The sequence below is a fragment of the Lissotriton vulgaris genome, unplaced genomic scaffold (assembly GCF_964263255.1).
Source record: "Lissotriton vulgaris unplaced genomic scaffold, aLisVul1.2 SCAFFOLD_1459, whole genome shotgun sequence".
In the NCBI taxonomy this organism is placed as follows: Eukaryota; Metazoa; Chordata; class Amphibia; order Caudata; family Salamandridae; genus Lissotriton; species Lissotriton vulgaris.
This window is the reverse complement of record NW_028255395.1, coordinates 347,980-362,485: the sequence shown is the minus strand read 5'-3', so window position 1 is coordinate 362,485 and position 14,506 is coordinate 347,980. Positions and strand designations below refer to the sequence as shown.

At 47.6% G+C, this 14,506-nt stretch overlaps 1 pseudogene; it reads left to right on the top strand.

Annotated features, from left to right (window-relative positions):
* Window positions 1-338: 338 nt before the first annotated feature.
* LOC147659148 (small ribosomal subunit protein mS40 pseudogene) lies at window positions 339-5,513 on the top strand (annotated as a pseudogene).
* The last annotated feature ends 8,993 nt before the right edge of the window (window positions 5,514-14,506 follow it).

Below are 14,506 nucleotides of genomic sequence, written 5' to 3'. Positions count from 1 at the left end.
GTGACCTCAATATTTTAGTCGATCCCCAAATGGATAGCACAGCCACAACTCCTGATACATAACCCAGGGCCAGGCGAATGCGGACAGATTTGAGAGAAGCATACCGGCTGACTGACGCCTGGCGACATCAACATGCCACACAAGCAGCGTACACCCACTATTCCGCCCCACTCAACACATGGACTTGACTGGATTACCGGCTTCTTGCCACCAATGTGATCTTACAGCTTCATATGATTAAGCACCTACAACACACTCTATCAGGACATACACCAGTCTTGCTACAGCTGTGGATTTCAACGGCAGGATGGGTGGAAAGACATTGGAGATTTCCGAAAATGGCCCTTCGGGATGCACTGTTCAAATCCAAGCTACGCTTGGCAATCGTAGAATATTTTGAAATTAACATGGACACAGTGAATACTAAAGCCACGGTATGGGAGGCCATTAAAGGCATACATAAGGGGAGTGTGCGTTTCAAAGAGTGCAGGCATACTCAGAGACTTGCGTGGTATGCTGTCACAACTGGAAACACAGTTATTGACTATAGATCTAAACAACTCAACACTATAGAAAACATCCAGTTTACAACGCTGGGCTACCCGAATGTCTGAATTTCACAAGGCATCGGAGTGCGAATCTCACTTCCTGGGGAAATATGGGGTCACCAGGCGAAATGGGGAAGGCGAAAGGCCAGGTTGCACACTAGCGAGACTAATGCAGCCAACCAGGGGCCAGACATATATTTCGGGCCTTCAGGGCCCCGATGAAAAATGTAGATCGGACACTACTGGCATACAAAAAGCGGTGCAATCCTACTACACTGAATTGTACACATCCACAGTGTCAGCCGACACCACGGAAAACAATAGCTACTTAGATGAAATAGCATTGGTGTGGCTTAAATCAGCCCACTGGAAGTTCCTGGCAGAGCCCTTTAGAGTAGAAGACGTCACCCAAGCAATAGATGCGATGGATACTCGAAAGCGCAGGGCCTTGATGGATTCTCAGGTAGCTTCTACAAAATGTACAAGAAATACTTGCCCGAGATCTCCTTGACATTTATCAGGAGGACATAGTGTCTGGCGAGCTCCCCTCTAGACTTCGAGAAGCGGTCATAACTCTCCTCCCCAAGTAGACAAAGACCCGCAACAATGTGGCTCCTATAGGCCTCTCTCGGTATTACATTTTGATAACAAAATACTGGCCAAAATGTTGGCCACCAGGCTCTCCCTTATCATTGACCAGATTATATTTCCTGCCCAGTCAGGGTTCATCCCACATAAATCTACTGCTATGAACCTGCGCACATTGTTTGCCACCCTCCACAGAATTGCACCCACTGTCCCAGTTGCTGCGGTCCTGTTGGATGCTGAGAAAGCCTTTGATTCCCTTGAATAGCCATTTTTGTATGCCACGTTGGCCAGACCGGGTGTGCCACAGAGGTTTCTCTCCATTGTTTCGCTGCTATACAAATGCCCTATGGCTCGCATTCAGCTGAATGGTACCCTGACGTCTCCTTTCGCACTCCCTCGGGGGACCCGCCAGGGTTGCCTGCTCTCCCCGTTGCTATTTGTAATAGTGATGGACCCTCTGGTGCTTTATCTACAGGAGAGACACCTCCACAGGGGGCTGCAGTTCATAACAGGTTAGCTGCTCATCACCCTTTATGCAGATGATTTCATTCTTTATGCGAGACATCCTGATGACAAACTGGGGCCCAAATAACCAGCTACAGTGCTCTGGCAGGTTTGCACATAAACTGGGGCAAATCGGAAATTCTTCCATTGACAGAAGCCTTATGTGATATGAACATCGAATACCCACTTAAATGGTGTCGGTCAAATATTTGGATATCTACATGCTCAAAGAGCAAGAACAAATACTACAGCTCAACTATGACCCAGCAATAGAGAGACTAGGTGGTAAAATCTAAGGCTGGCTAAAACTACCCCTCACCATGGGGGTCGAATCGCCAAAATCAAAATGCTCATACTGCCCCAATTCTTATATTCATTTCAAAACATTCCAATTCCGTTGCATAAAGGCTTCTTCTCCATGCTTGCTCGTATAAGGCTTGTGTAGTGCGCCAAACAACCCCGAATTAGCTGGGACACATTAACGTTGCCATATGAGCGTGGTGTGTTTGGGATCCCAAATTTCTGCATATATTACTTGGTCGCCCAGTGCAGCTTCACGAGTCACTAGTATCACTCTGACACCCAGGTCCCCTACTTAAGGCCTAACGCTAAAAGCCTGGCTACACAGTATGACATACTGTAATATGAATAGTGATCTCTATGCGCAACTGCAACTCCCAACTTCCAGGCCACTCGATATCTGGCAACCGTTCCGCTCATATTTGCTCGAATCACAGGCCCCAGCGAGCTCACAAGCTAGACATGATACCCACTTGAAGTGCACAGATAGAGACAATAAGACAGCACCCACAACATAAGGTAACACTACTATGTGTACAGGCAGGCAGAACTGCCCCCCACCCACCTTGGGTACGCCAGGAACAGCTCTGTTGTAGTGTTGTTTGTGATTGTTATACTTGGAAATGGACCACAATTGTATACCCAGTACTAAACATAACTAACTTGTACTGTACCTTGCTTGTTATAAAAATCAATAAATAGAGATTACAAAAAAAACACATTTCAATGAGGTTCTGGTTAGCAAACAGCAGCAATTAATTATTCCTGAGCACTGACATTCAGCAGATTGCAGGGCAGGCCAGCAGTTTCTTTTAATCAACATGAGGATGTATGAAGGCAGGGCCTGCCCTTTTGTCCGTCGATTGCTACCTCAGGAAGGCTGATGACAGCCAAGGGCAGTGATCCACCCTTCATCGTGCCCTTGTTTTGGATACTCCGGCTTGGAATCAGCATCATTGCTACCTTCTGTGAGAGCCGTCGCCTTGCACACAAACTGGATCTTACAAATATCCAGAAACATGACATTCGAAAGGAACCACTGGAAAAACAGTTGCAAAACTTCAAACACTGGATCCATATCCCCTGTCTGGAGTATGCAAGAGAGCCAAACAGCCCCACTTTGTTCAAATTTCAGGTTCTTCTTGGGGAGTTCTTCTCATGAATGCTATGCGGAGTACTGAAAGAGCTGCTCTGTGGCCAGTGTTGTTGTCTGAATAACAGCCTTTCTCCCTGAGGTGTGGGTACATCTTCTGCTGGCGAAGCTGAGGGTCTGTCTGGCACCTGGAAGCCTGTCTGCATGCTCAGAAAGGGAATGAAAGTGCCCAGCCCTGCAGTAGGAGGGATTATCCAGGAGGAAAAGCTCAGCGTGTTTCTGTGGTGAAGATCACTCAAAAGAAAAATGACTGTCAGTGGGGGCAAAGCCAGGAGTGACCCATGTTGTGAGGGGTCTCCTGATCTCCCCAAGCGGTTCTCATAGTGAACCTCACATTCAAGTGAGAGCTGCTGGAGAAGCGGAGGGTCTGCCTGGCACCTAGAAGCCTGTGAAATAGGTCATTAGGTTTTTGGCCTGCACAAGTAATGGGTTCACATTTGTCCTCCACTGGGAACCAAACACCCCATTGTAACACTTGACTCTCATGGGGTACCGTTGCAGAGCAGTCCAAGGCTTAATCAAGGGAAGTGGTGTGGGCTAGTAATCACCATCCACAGATACACAAAAATAACACTCAATAAATGATACTCCAATCTGTGCTTTTTATTTTGAAAAAGGAAAAGTACAGTTATTACACACACACACACACAACCACACACACACACACACACACACACTGCTTAATACAATACAGCAATTTACAAATATACACAAGCTGATGGAAATACCTTTAGATGACACTGCATAATCATTCTTTCCCTCCCAAAGGGAGGTCTAGATCCACAAAGCACAATTCAGAACATTCACTTGTATTGAAAATGCAATATTGGAATATCACTTTGAATGAACGCACTATTGACAATAATGCATGTTTACTGGGTCTAAGAGTGGGTGTCAGCGTCATTACTTCCTTAAAACATTCACAAGGTAAAATGTCTAAGCATGTCTAGGTGACCTGGGTTATCAGAATTACCTTTAGCATGAAATCCACACTTGAAACCTAGCCCCTGAGGGCAACAAGTTATAACCATAACATCTATGTAGTTATAGTCCTTCACCCCTAGAGGGTGTTTGCAGCATAAAAACTTTAATCCGACATAAAAATACTGCACTTTAAATGTAGCCCCTAAAGGACATCTCTTTGGTAAATACGCAGGTGTAATTATCACCCTTCGCACCTAGAGGGTATCCTTCAACATGATAAATCTATACTGCTATAATAAAGGAGAAACTTGCAGGCTTTGAGGCGGGTAAACGCGGGAACCACTGCGCCAATCTACACACCTGATACACCGTACAAATCGTCAGGGTGTGTAGATGGTTATAGGCTATGTAAACTTAAAAAAAGAACCGTATTAAAAAAATGTATTAAATAAAAAAAGTAGTCCCCCCAAAGTAGCGCCGGCCGACGGGGGGGATGCTCCCTCCGGCCCTCGCTGTTGTGCTGACTCTGCCACGATTGACCTGTAAGCAGACATTTGACAGGGTAACGTCACTCTTCGAAAACAAGCATGCTTTAATAAAAAAATACCTCCGCTCAGTGCGGCCGCTGCCTCCAGTCACCCGGAAGTGGATCTGTTCGTGAGTTACAGAGGGCAGCAGTGTACAAAGAAGAGCAGTGTACCGAGGGGAGCAGTGTACAGAGGGGAGGAGAGGTGAGTCCAAGGAGGGGGGCAGGGAAGGTGAGTCCAGGGGTGTAAAGTGGAGGTAGGTCCAGGGTTTATTTATTTATGCGTTTTTATATAGCGCGGACTTTACCCGAAGGTGTCAGTGCGCTTCACAATAGGACCAGTAATGACTCAAGAGGAAACAATTACAATTGAAAAATTACAAAAACAAACGTTAAGTTACGTGGGGCAGCAGGCTGGAACGACAGGAACAGGAGCAGGGGTCTGAGGACATATGCCGACTACCGCAGGAACCACAAGGGAGGGATCCCGCCCCAGAAGACGAGGAAAACCTGCATTAGAGGAGAAAAGATCTGTGGAAATCCCTGCACCATCGGCAGAGACCAGAAACTGGGCCTACACCATCAGAACGTGAAGCTCCTGGAGCAGTTCATCTCTCCTTACACTGGCGACATCCTCAACCCCATGCGCACCGGTGTGTGTATGAAGCAGCAGAAGAAGCTGACGGATGTCATGGGCAAGGCTCGAGATTTTGGGTTGTTGAGCTCTCGTGTACCCTTGGCTGACTTTCAGGAGGAGGACTACACTAACTCACATGGTGCAGTGACAAAGATTCCCCCCGCACCCGCCCTGCAGACAGGGGCAGCATGGTACCCCTGGTACGAATGGCAACAGCCACCGGAGCAAGAAGTGGCCCTCATCCGGAATATCTACTGGCGCTACCTCAAGAAGGAGGAGGTACCTGCTACCCAGACCAGAGAGGGCCCGAGTGGACAATCTATTGAGAGCTAGAGTGAGGCTAGGGGAGAAGCACGGGCGCTGTGGGATGAGTGACGCGATTGGAGGTTTCCAGGAGGAACAGCACTGGGGCGACATGCAAGATCGACGTCCGAGTGGCACTTGGGGTGGGGGCAGCAAGAGCGGGGAACTCTTTCTGGCCCTGCTCATTATTCCTGCTGAGCAGGATGAAAGGACTGTGTGTGAATCAACACTTATGTAATAAAGTTTACTTCTTGACCAAAAGAAGAAAAAAAACGAGGTCAGTCTGGAGGGAGGAGGATTAGGCTGGGGTCGGAGCAGGCGGGGGACGGGGCGGGCGGAGCCACTGGGCAATGTAGGGGGAAGCCTGAAAGCACCCGGACAAGGTCGGGACGGGCTGCTAGTTTATAATATAACCTTTTAGGCCACAACTGAATGCAACCATAATCTTCACCCACAGAGGGCGCAACCTTCCCAACGCTAAAACAAAAACTTCCTAGCTAAGAGGCTTAAAAAAACACTTGAAAGGCTCATCTTTCATAGAGTCCTCCCAAAATCAGAGGGGGGTGTCAGGCACTTACTTTGGGGAGAGGATGTGTCGCTCCTACAGCTCCCCCCAGACTTTGGTAACATATTGGTGGTGACCACGCTCTCCTGGGGTTGCCACAAACCAGTGGTTTCCAATTTAAAATTGAGGCAGAGTCTTACGAGCTATGCATGGCATTATGGGGTGCTCCTCACGCTCTTTTGGTAACTATTTCAACAGCAGCTCTCCCGCTGAGCTGAAGAAAGCTGTGCCGGTTTCCTTTTTTTCCCCATTTTAGGTCGAGCCTAGCGTTGCAGCGCATGCGCTGCCACTTTGCGAGCCATGCAGTATTCAGTATACCCTGGAAGCTTCGTGGAAGCTCTGCCCACTCTACGCCCATCTTTTTCATTGGTTTAGGTCCTAAATGCTGCCTTCCGATTGGTTTTAGGCCTGTTAGTCCCTCCTCATGAATGCCATGTCGTCATTAGTATCCTTCCATAGCTACTGGCCCCTTTACTTCAAAAACAATATTCTTCTTGTACCCCCCCACCCGCAGGCCGTGACATCTGGGCCCCCCTCCTGGCCCCCCACCGCACTCCTGTGAGTGCCTTCTCCAACACCCGCACTCCCGTTTCCAATGCAGTAGGCGTTCCGTAAATGCGAGTCCTATTGCATTGCAAATGCTTGTTTTGATAATTCTTCCGCCGCAGCTTCTTTATTTACAGTGACTGACTGGACTACGCAATTTCCACTTTGAACGACATTCGCGGCGTTTTGCCGACGACATAGGTGTCAAAACAGGAAGAGGATGACCATGGCTGCCAAACATATGATTTCTGGGAAACTTCACGGTAAGGGCAGTGGCGAGTGCAGAAGACTGGCGTACCTAATAAAACACATTTCTATATTTTCTATTTAAATTAAACAAACTTTTTTTAAAGAATGTTTGAGTTTTTAAATACTGTTTCATATAGAAATTGGAGCATAATTATTTTAAAATCACGCTTTCTAAATCTTAATGTGTGTAATTAAGTTACGTTCTCAAAAACATCGAGTTTTTATTGCTTTGTATCTATAATTACAGATAAACTTTGGTGGAGCCAGTAGCAGTTGAACATGGCCGCCATACAGATAATTGTGTACAATCCTATGAGCATTGTTCTTCTGTGTTTACCTGTGCTTTGAACTGCTTGGCGGGTAGACATTGGTGTTGGCAGGGGTTTGTTGTTGTGTGAAGTCCCTTGTAATGGGAGCTGTGACCTCTGACATAGAGGAGACAGGGGAGGGAATGCCGACTCTATGCAGGGGTACGAAGATCGCTGTACCCAGGCCAACTCCCATCGAGGACTTCGCCATCATGAAGCCCATCCGCCGAGGGGCATTTTGCAAGGTGTACTTCGCTCGCAGAAAGGCCACTGGCAAATTATATGCATGAAGGTAAGAGCTCAAATATTGCACCCACTGTTGCATGTCTCGGCCTCCCAACACTTATGGTCCCAGGTTTTTCATGCCTTGAACATCGTCAACGAGACATGTTATATCAGAGAAGACCCTCTCTGATTCCCCCAAAATAACCACTACATCCATCGCTAAGGACAAGGAACGGTTTTCTGTGACTTCTATTCGAAAATGTTTCCGTATAAACAACAGATCGATCATAAATCACTTGACCTTTCGCATTTATGACACTTTTTAAAAGTCTAATTAATAGTCCTGGCTTGGCAAGTTATGCTGGTATAGCCGGCATTTGTGGGAGGAAACCGTTTTCTCTAATAGTCTACGTAAATATATTTGGTTAAATGTGTCTTAGATTACAAGGCACAACTCCTAACCATATCACACTATCAGCAGGGGACAAGCGATCAGGTTTCTCAGACCAATTTGCCGTCTGCGTCCACCATTGTTTTGATAATCACGTTTGTCTCTTGTCAGTGTTGCAGCTCCTCTGAAAACTTTTGTCCTTGTGAAAAACTCCCAGGTACTTTACGACACCATTATATTGCTGATCAGGTTTATTGCCTTCAGTTAGATGACCTAAGTAACAGTCCTGTAAAATTTGCCATTCGGCTTAGTTGTGTATCTGATGTGTATGGCCAATATTAAGTAAATATTAAAACGCACAATCTTTCTCAATACAGCTCATGCGTTTGAAGCGTAAAAGCTTAGACCGCACACAGTATATTATAAATGTTATAATGACTGAAAGATGACCATGCACGCAAATTGTGTTTTCCCTTGCGACTAAAGGTGATGTGGTGTATTTATTTATGTTGCTTTAAAACATGTGTGTGCCTCTTTGAGAAAACCATACATCCCTTTGTTAGTCACTGTGGCTTAGTTTCTTTCCTTAGCTGCCCAAGTGGGAGGTGTGTAGATGTAAATTAGTTTAAAACCTGCTTATTACAACAACCAATACATTTATATACAGTTCAATGTTTTAAAGGGATTCTCTATTATTGTTGTTGTCTAAAGCGTTCATACAAAATCTTTATTGTGAATACCAGAATGGTTGATATGTCAGTAGTAGAGAACAAAACATGCTTTCTAGTGTGGTGAGGAGACCTGGGGAAATATCCGCTACAGCCAAAAAATTGATAGATGGACGCACTCCGAAGTGTAAAGGAGTGAACCAAATCAATATTGTGAGTGGTGCCAATTGGTAAATCCTCCTGAGTGCAAGGATAGCTAATATGAACTAAAAAGCGCTGTCCTCACGATGTGAGGGGCGTTTCCAAGTGTCTCTCGATAATTCAAAGGTGATGAGTTTAATCACTCTTGTTGAAATTTTTCAATAAACTTTAAGTTCATCAATGTTTCTGTGAAGGCAGCATTTGTAATTCATTCATAACTGTGATTATATCCATTATATGACATTACATATCACATGTGCCCAATGCATTTCGGGCAAAAGCCCTTCGTCAGGGGCTTACGTCTGAAAGGTAGAAGAAATAATATTCTTGAACAAGCAGGCTTAGCACATTTCGTACAGTTGTTGCAGGCTTAAAACCACTTGTATATATATTTCATAAAAAGGCTCGATTGCCACTTATGTACTGAACTCCAGTTTCTTCTACCTTTCTGACGTAAGCCCCTGACAAAAGGGGTTTGCCCGAAATGTTATGCCCGCCATATGCAAAAATACATTTTTAAGCATTTCCGAAGATTATTCTCTCCCTACTGACCTTTTCCTTAGCCAGAGGGACGGTACCGTCAGCTTTTAAAGAAGCATTGAGTGTTCCGCTTAAAAAAAAGACAAGTTGTTGACCCTCTTAGGCTGGACAATTTTAGGCATATATCCCTTCTCCCTTTTTCAGCCAAACTACTAGAAGTACATGTAGCCAAACCTTTTAGCACCTTCATAGAAGGCACCAATTTCTTAGATTCCCACCAGGCAGGCTTTCGCTCATCCCACTCCACTGAATCTAATATGTTTATCCGTCATAGATGACCTCAAAGGAAAGGCTGATTTGGACTGCACTCAGGCCTGGATTCTCCTAGACTGGTTGGCAGCCTTCGATACTGTCAATCATGACATTCTGATGGAACGTATTGCTGCAGCAGGTCTCAGAGGTGCTGCCCTAAACTGGTGTATATCCTTTGTAGAGGACCCGGAAGCAATCAGTATGGCTTTCGCCCTATAAATCCGGCATCGTCAACATGAATTACGGAGTACCGCAGCGCTCCTCTTTGTCTACGCACCTCTTCACTGTATATATTCGCCGCCTCATACTCATGCTTCGTGAGATGGGGGTGAAGATATAGAACTATGTTGATGATATGCAGTTGATCTTTTCCATCGAGGACTCCACAATCTCCAAGGAGTTTCTCAGGACCATCATGCTGTTCATCAGCAATTGGAAGAACAAAAATCAATAAAAATTAAACAAAACAAAAAAACTGAAATTGTCATCCCAAACAAAAAATTATCGCACTGGACTCCTCCTTACTGGCCGTCAGAGCTAGAACCTGCACCGTCTCCTAAGAATTCGATTAAAAGCCTAGGCATTCAAAACTACTCGGACCTCTCCATGAACTAGCAGATTGGTTCGATCTACTCTGCCTGTTTTTGCCAACTTCGGAAACTGCGGATAATCAGAAGGTTTTTCAGCAGAGAGACCAGCGATCAAATCATCATTGCCCTGATCTTATGAAAAATTGATTATGCAAACGCAAATTATCTTGGCCTCCCGTGAAACCAGAACACCGCCTGATACAAATTCAAGCAAAATAAATTATCTATCAACAAGGCAGACATTGCCATGTCAAGCTGCTGCTGAAGGAGCTATACTGGCTTCTAGTGGAGCAGCGTTTCATGTTTAAAACAGGATGTATACTGTTCAAAGCTATACATGGTACTGGTCCCAAGTATATATATTTAAGAATTCATAGATCCTCTCCACAACGCACTCCAAGATCCATGCATATGAATCTATTAGTGGTTCTCAGTTTCAGATGCAAACGGACAGGAGGGTCGTGGTTCTCAACACAGGGACCCCAATTTGGGAACTCTCTGCCCTCATCGTTGTGACAAGAAACAGACCATATGCACTTTAGGAAAAAGCTGAAGACTTGGCTTTTAACCCAAGCCTACAGCTAGACGTGGACTTTTCTGAATCGGTGACTCCAAAGAATAACCCCGCGCCAAGAGACCTGTTTGGTGAAAGAACGCTCTACAAATTTTTAATAACATAACATCCAACCACCTGTTAGCCACTGCAGGCTCAGCATTCCAAAGTCAGGGAAAAACTGCTGGAATAGAATGGGGTGTTGCTGCTGTGTCCAACGGCGACGTAACCCATGAAACATAAAAGGAGAGTATAACAATGGGTTATAGACATGCGTCAGAAGATCATGTGTATTATCAATAACCTATATGGTATCCTTGTCTCTAGATAGCAATGTAATAAGCAGATTAAACTACACCTATACTCCCTCGCACTTGATGGTGGGAAAAGGAAAAACCTTTTTTATATAAAACTCTCACCCACTCTAGTAGTGGCATGCTCCATCATCAGGTTCACCCGGACTACTAAAGGTCAGGGTGAGCTCGACTGTATTCCAGGGAGTTCTTTGAAGAAGTGTTTGTTTTTTGGGGGGGTTAATTACTATTAAAAAATCCTCATCTACCCCAAGGTATCCCTGTATTTGTGGGGTGAATGGAAAAGATTAAAACTGTAAATATGCGGGCAAGCAGGATACTTTGGTCCTATTACCCTAAAGAAAAATGCAGACATGTTTCCCCCTTAAACTAGTGGCCCAACATAGGGGTCCTGGGAATTCCTCAGGGTGACAACAAAGGAAGTGATTCCCCCAGTGGAACACTACTGCAATTTTTACAGACAAATGCGTAGCATGCAAAAGGTAAGCTTGTGCATGCGGAAAGAATGATGTACTTTCAGTGTATTTATTATATTTATTTATAAAGTTTTATATAGCGTTGGAAGTACCACATTATACTTATCAGGGAGTGGTGGGGATTGTCCCTGTAGTCAAACTAGCATCAGGGGTCCCTGCCCTCTGCAAACCTGTTTGGTGCTCCGCTCTCCCTGGCTGGTCATGTGCGTTACCCTCACGCATCCTACCCTGCACGTTAAGTAGGAATATTTCTAAGTATGGGTGGAAAATTAGTTCCGCTCGCGGAATTTGCGGATTTTCTGCAATTTTGCGTGCCGCGAATCTTGCGAAATTGCAGAAAAATCTCGCGAGCGGGATGGATTTTCAAAAACTGAAGTTCATGCAGCACTTACAGGATTACAGCAGGTGCCCAAGTTGAAGCTAATTTCTTTGTAACCATTTACAAAATGGTTACAAAGAAATTAACTTCAACTTGGGCACCTGCTGTAACCCTGTAAGTGCTTCCTGAGGGGCGCCTCCAGAGTTCAGTTGCCTACTTGCAACTATTCTCTGACCCTGCTCTGACCCTCAAAGCAGGGTAAGAGAATAGTTACAAGTATGGCACAATGCTCCAGGCTGTCACAAAAATTAAACCACAACAGGAAGCACTTACAGATAAGAAAGCAGGTGCCGGACTTGAAGCTCAAATTCAGTAACAAATTAACAAGCCCCAAATTAATTTGTCTCGGTTGAGGCTGGGCAGGTGTGCTTTCTCCCCATAATCTACAGTGGTGAACCAGAGGGTGCTGTGAAGAACTAGAAGGTGCAGTTGTGAACCAGAGGGTGGCAGTGATGAACCAGAGGGTGGCAGTGATGAACCAGAGGGGTGGCAGTGATGAACCAGAGGGTGGCAGTGGTGAACCAGAGGGTGGCAGTGGTGAACCAGAGGGTGGCAGTGGTGAACCAGAGGGTGGCAGTGGTGAACCAGAGGGTGGCTGTGGTGAACCAGAGGGTGGCAGTGGTGAACCAGAGGGTGGCTGTGGTGAACCAGAGGGTGGCTGTAATGAACCAGAGGGTGGCTGTAATGAACCAGAGGGTGGCTGTAATGAACCAGAGGGTGGCTGTGATGAACCAGAGGGTGGCAGTTGTGAACCAGAGGGTGGCAGTGATGAACCAGAGGGTGGCAGTGGGGAACCAGAGGGTGGCAGTGGGGAACCAGAGGGTGGCAGTGGTGAACCAGAGGGTGGCAGTGGTGAACCAGAGGGTGGCAGTGGTGAACCAGAGGGTGGCAGTGGTGAACCAGAGGGTGGCAGTGGTGAACCAGAGGGTGGCAGTGGTGAACCAGAGGGTGGCTGTGATGAACCAGAGGGTGGCAGTGGTGAACCAGAGGGTGGCAGTGAGGATCCAGAGGGTGGCAGTATGAACCAGAGGTTGGCAGTGGCGAACCAGAGGGTGGCAGTGGCGAACCAGAGGGTGGCAGTGGCGAACCAGAGGGTGGCAGTGGCGAACCAGAGAGTGGCCGTGGCGAACCGGAGGGTGGCAGTGGCGAACCGGAGGGTGGCAGTGGCGAACCAGAGGGTGGCAGTGATGAACCAGAGGGTGGCAGTGATGAACCAGAGGGTGGCAGTGATGAACCGGAGGGTGGCAGTGATGAACCGGAGGGTGGCAGTGGTGAACCGGAGGGTGGCAGAGGTGAACCGGAGGGTGGCAGTGGTGAACCGGAGGGTGGCAGTGGTGAACCGGAGGGTGGCAGTGGTGAACCGGAGGGTGGCAGTGGTGAACCGGAGAGTGCAAGTGATGAACCAGAGGGTGGCAGAGAAGAACCAGAGGGTGGCAGAGAAGAACCAGAGGGTGGCAGTGGTGAACCAGAGGGTGGCAGTGGTGAACCAGAGGGTGGCAGGGATGAACCAGAGGGTGGCTGTGATGAACCAGAGGGTGGCTGTGATGAACCAGAGGGAGGCAGTGATGAACCAGAGGTTGGCTGTGATGAACCAGAGGTTGGCTGTGATGAACCAGAGGGTGGCTGTGATGAACCAGAGGGTGGCTGTGATGAACCAGAGGGTGGCTGTGATGAACCAGAGGGTGGCTGTGATGAACCAGAGGGTGGCAGTGATGAACCAGAGGGTGGCAGTGATGAACCAGAGGGTGGCAGTGAGGAACCGGAGGGTGGCAGTGGTGAACCAGAGGGTGGCAGTGGTGAACCAGAGGGTGGCAGTGGTGAACCAGAGGGTGGCAGTGATGAACCAGAGGGTGGCAGTGATGAACCAGAGGGTGGCAGTGATGAACCGGAGGGTGGCAGTGATGAACCGGAGGGTGGCAGTGATGAACCGGAGGGTGGCAGTGGTGAACCGGAGGGTGGCAGAGGTGAACCGGAGGGTGGCAGTGGTGAACCGGAGGGTGGCAGTGGTGAACCGGAGGGTGGCAGTGGTGAACCGGAGGGTGGCAGTGGTGAACCGGAGAGTGCAAGTGATGAACCAGAGGGTGGCAGAGAAGAACCAGAGGGTGGCAGAGAAGAACCAGAGGGTGGCAGAGAAGAACCAGAGGGTGGCAGTGGTGAACCAGAGGGTGGCAGTGGTGAACCAGAGGGTGGCAGGGATGAACCAGAGGGTGGCTGTGATGAACCAGAGGGTGGCTGTGATGAACCAGAGGGAGGCAGTGATGAACCAGAGGTTGGCTGTGATGAACCAGAGGTTGGCTGTGATGAACCAGAGGGTGGCTGTGATGAACCAGAGGGTGGCTGTGATGAACCAGAGGGTGGCTGTGATGAACCAGAGGGTGGCTGTGATGAACCAGAGGGTGGCAGTGATGAACCAGAGGGTGGCAGTGATGAACCAGAGGGTGGCAGTGAGGAACCGGAGGGTGGCAGTGGTGAACCAGAGGGTGGCAGTGGTGAACCAGAGGGTGGCAGTGGTGAACCAGAGGGTGGCAGTGGTGAACCAGAGGGTGGCAGTGATGACCCAGAGGGTGGCAGTGGCGAACCAGAGGGTGGCTGTGATGAACCAGAGGGTGGCTGTGATGAACCAGAGGGTGCTGTGATGAACCAGAGAGTGCTGTGATGAACCAGAGGGTGCTGTGATGAACCAGAGGGTGCTGTGATGAACCAGAGGTCGGCAGTGGTGAACCGGAGGGTGGCAGTGATGAACCGGAGGGTGGAAGTGGTGAACCG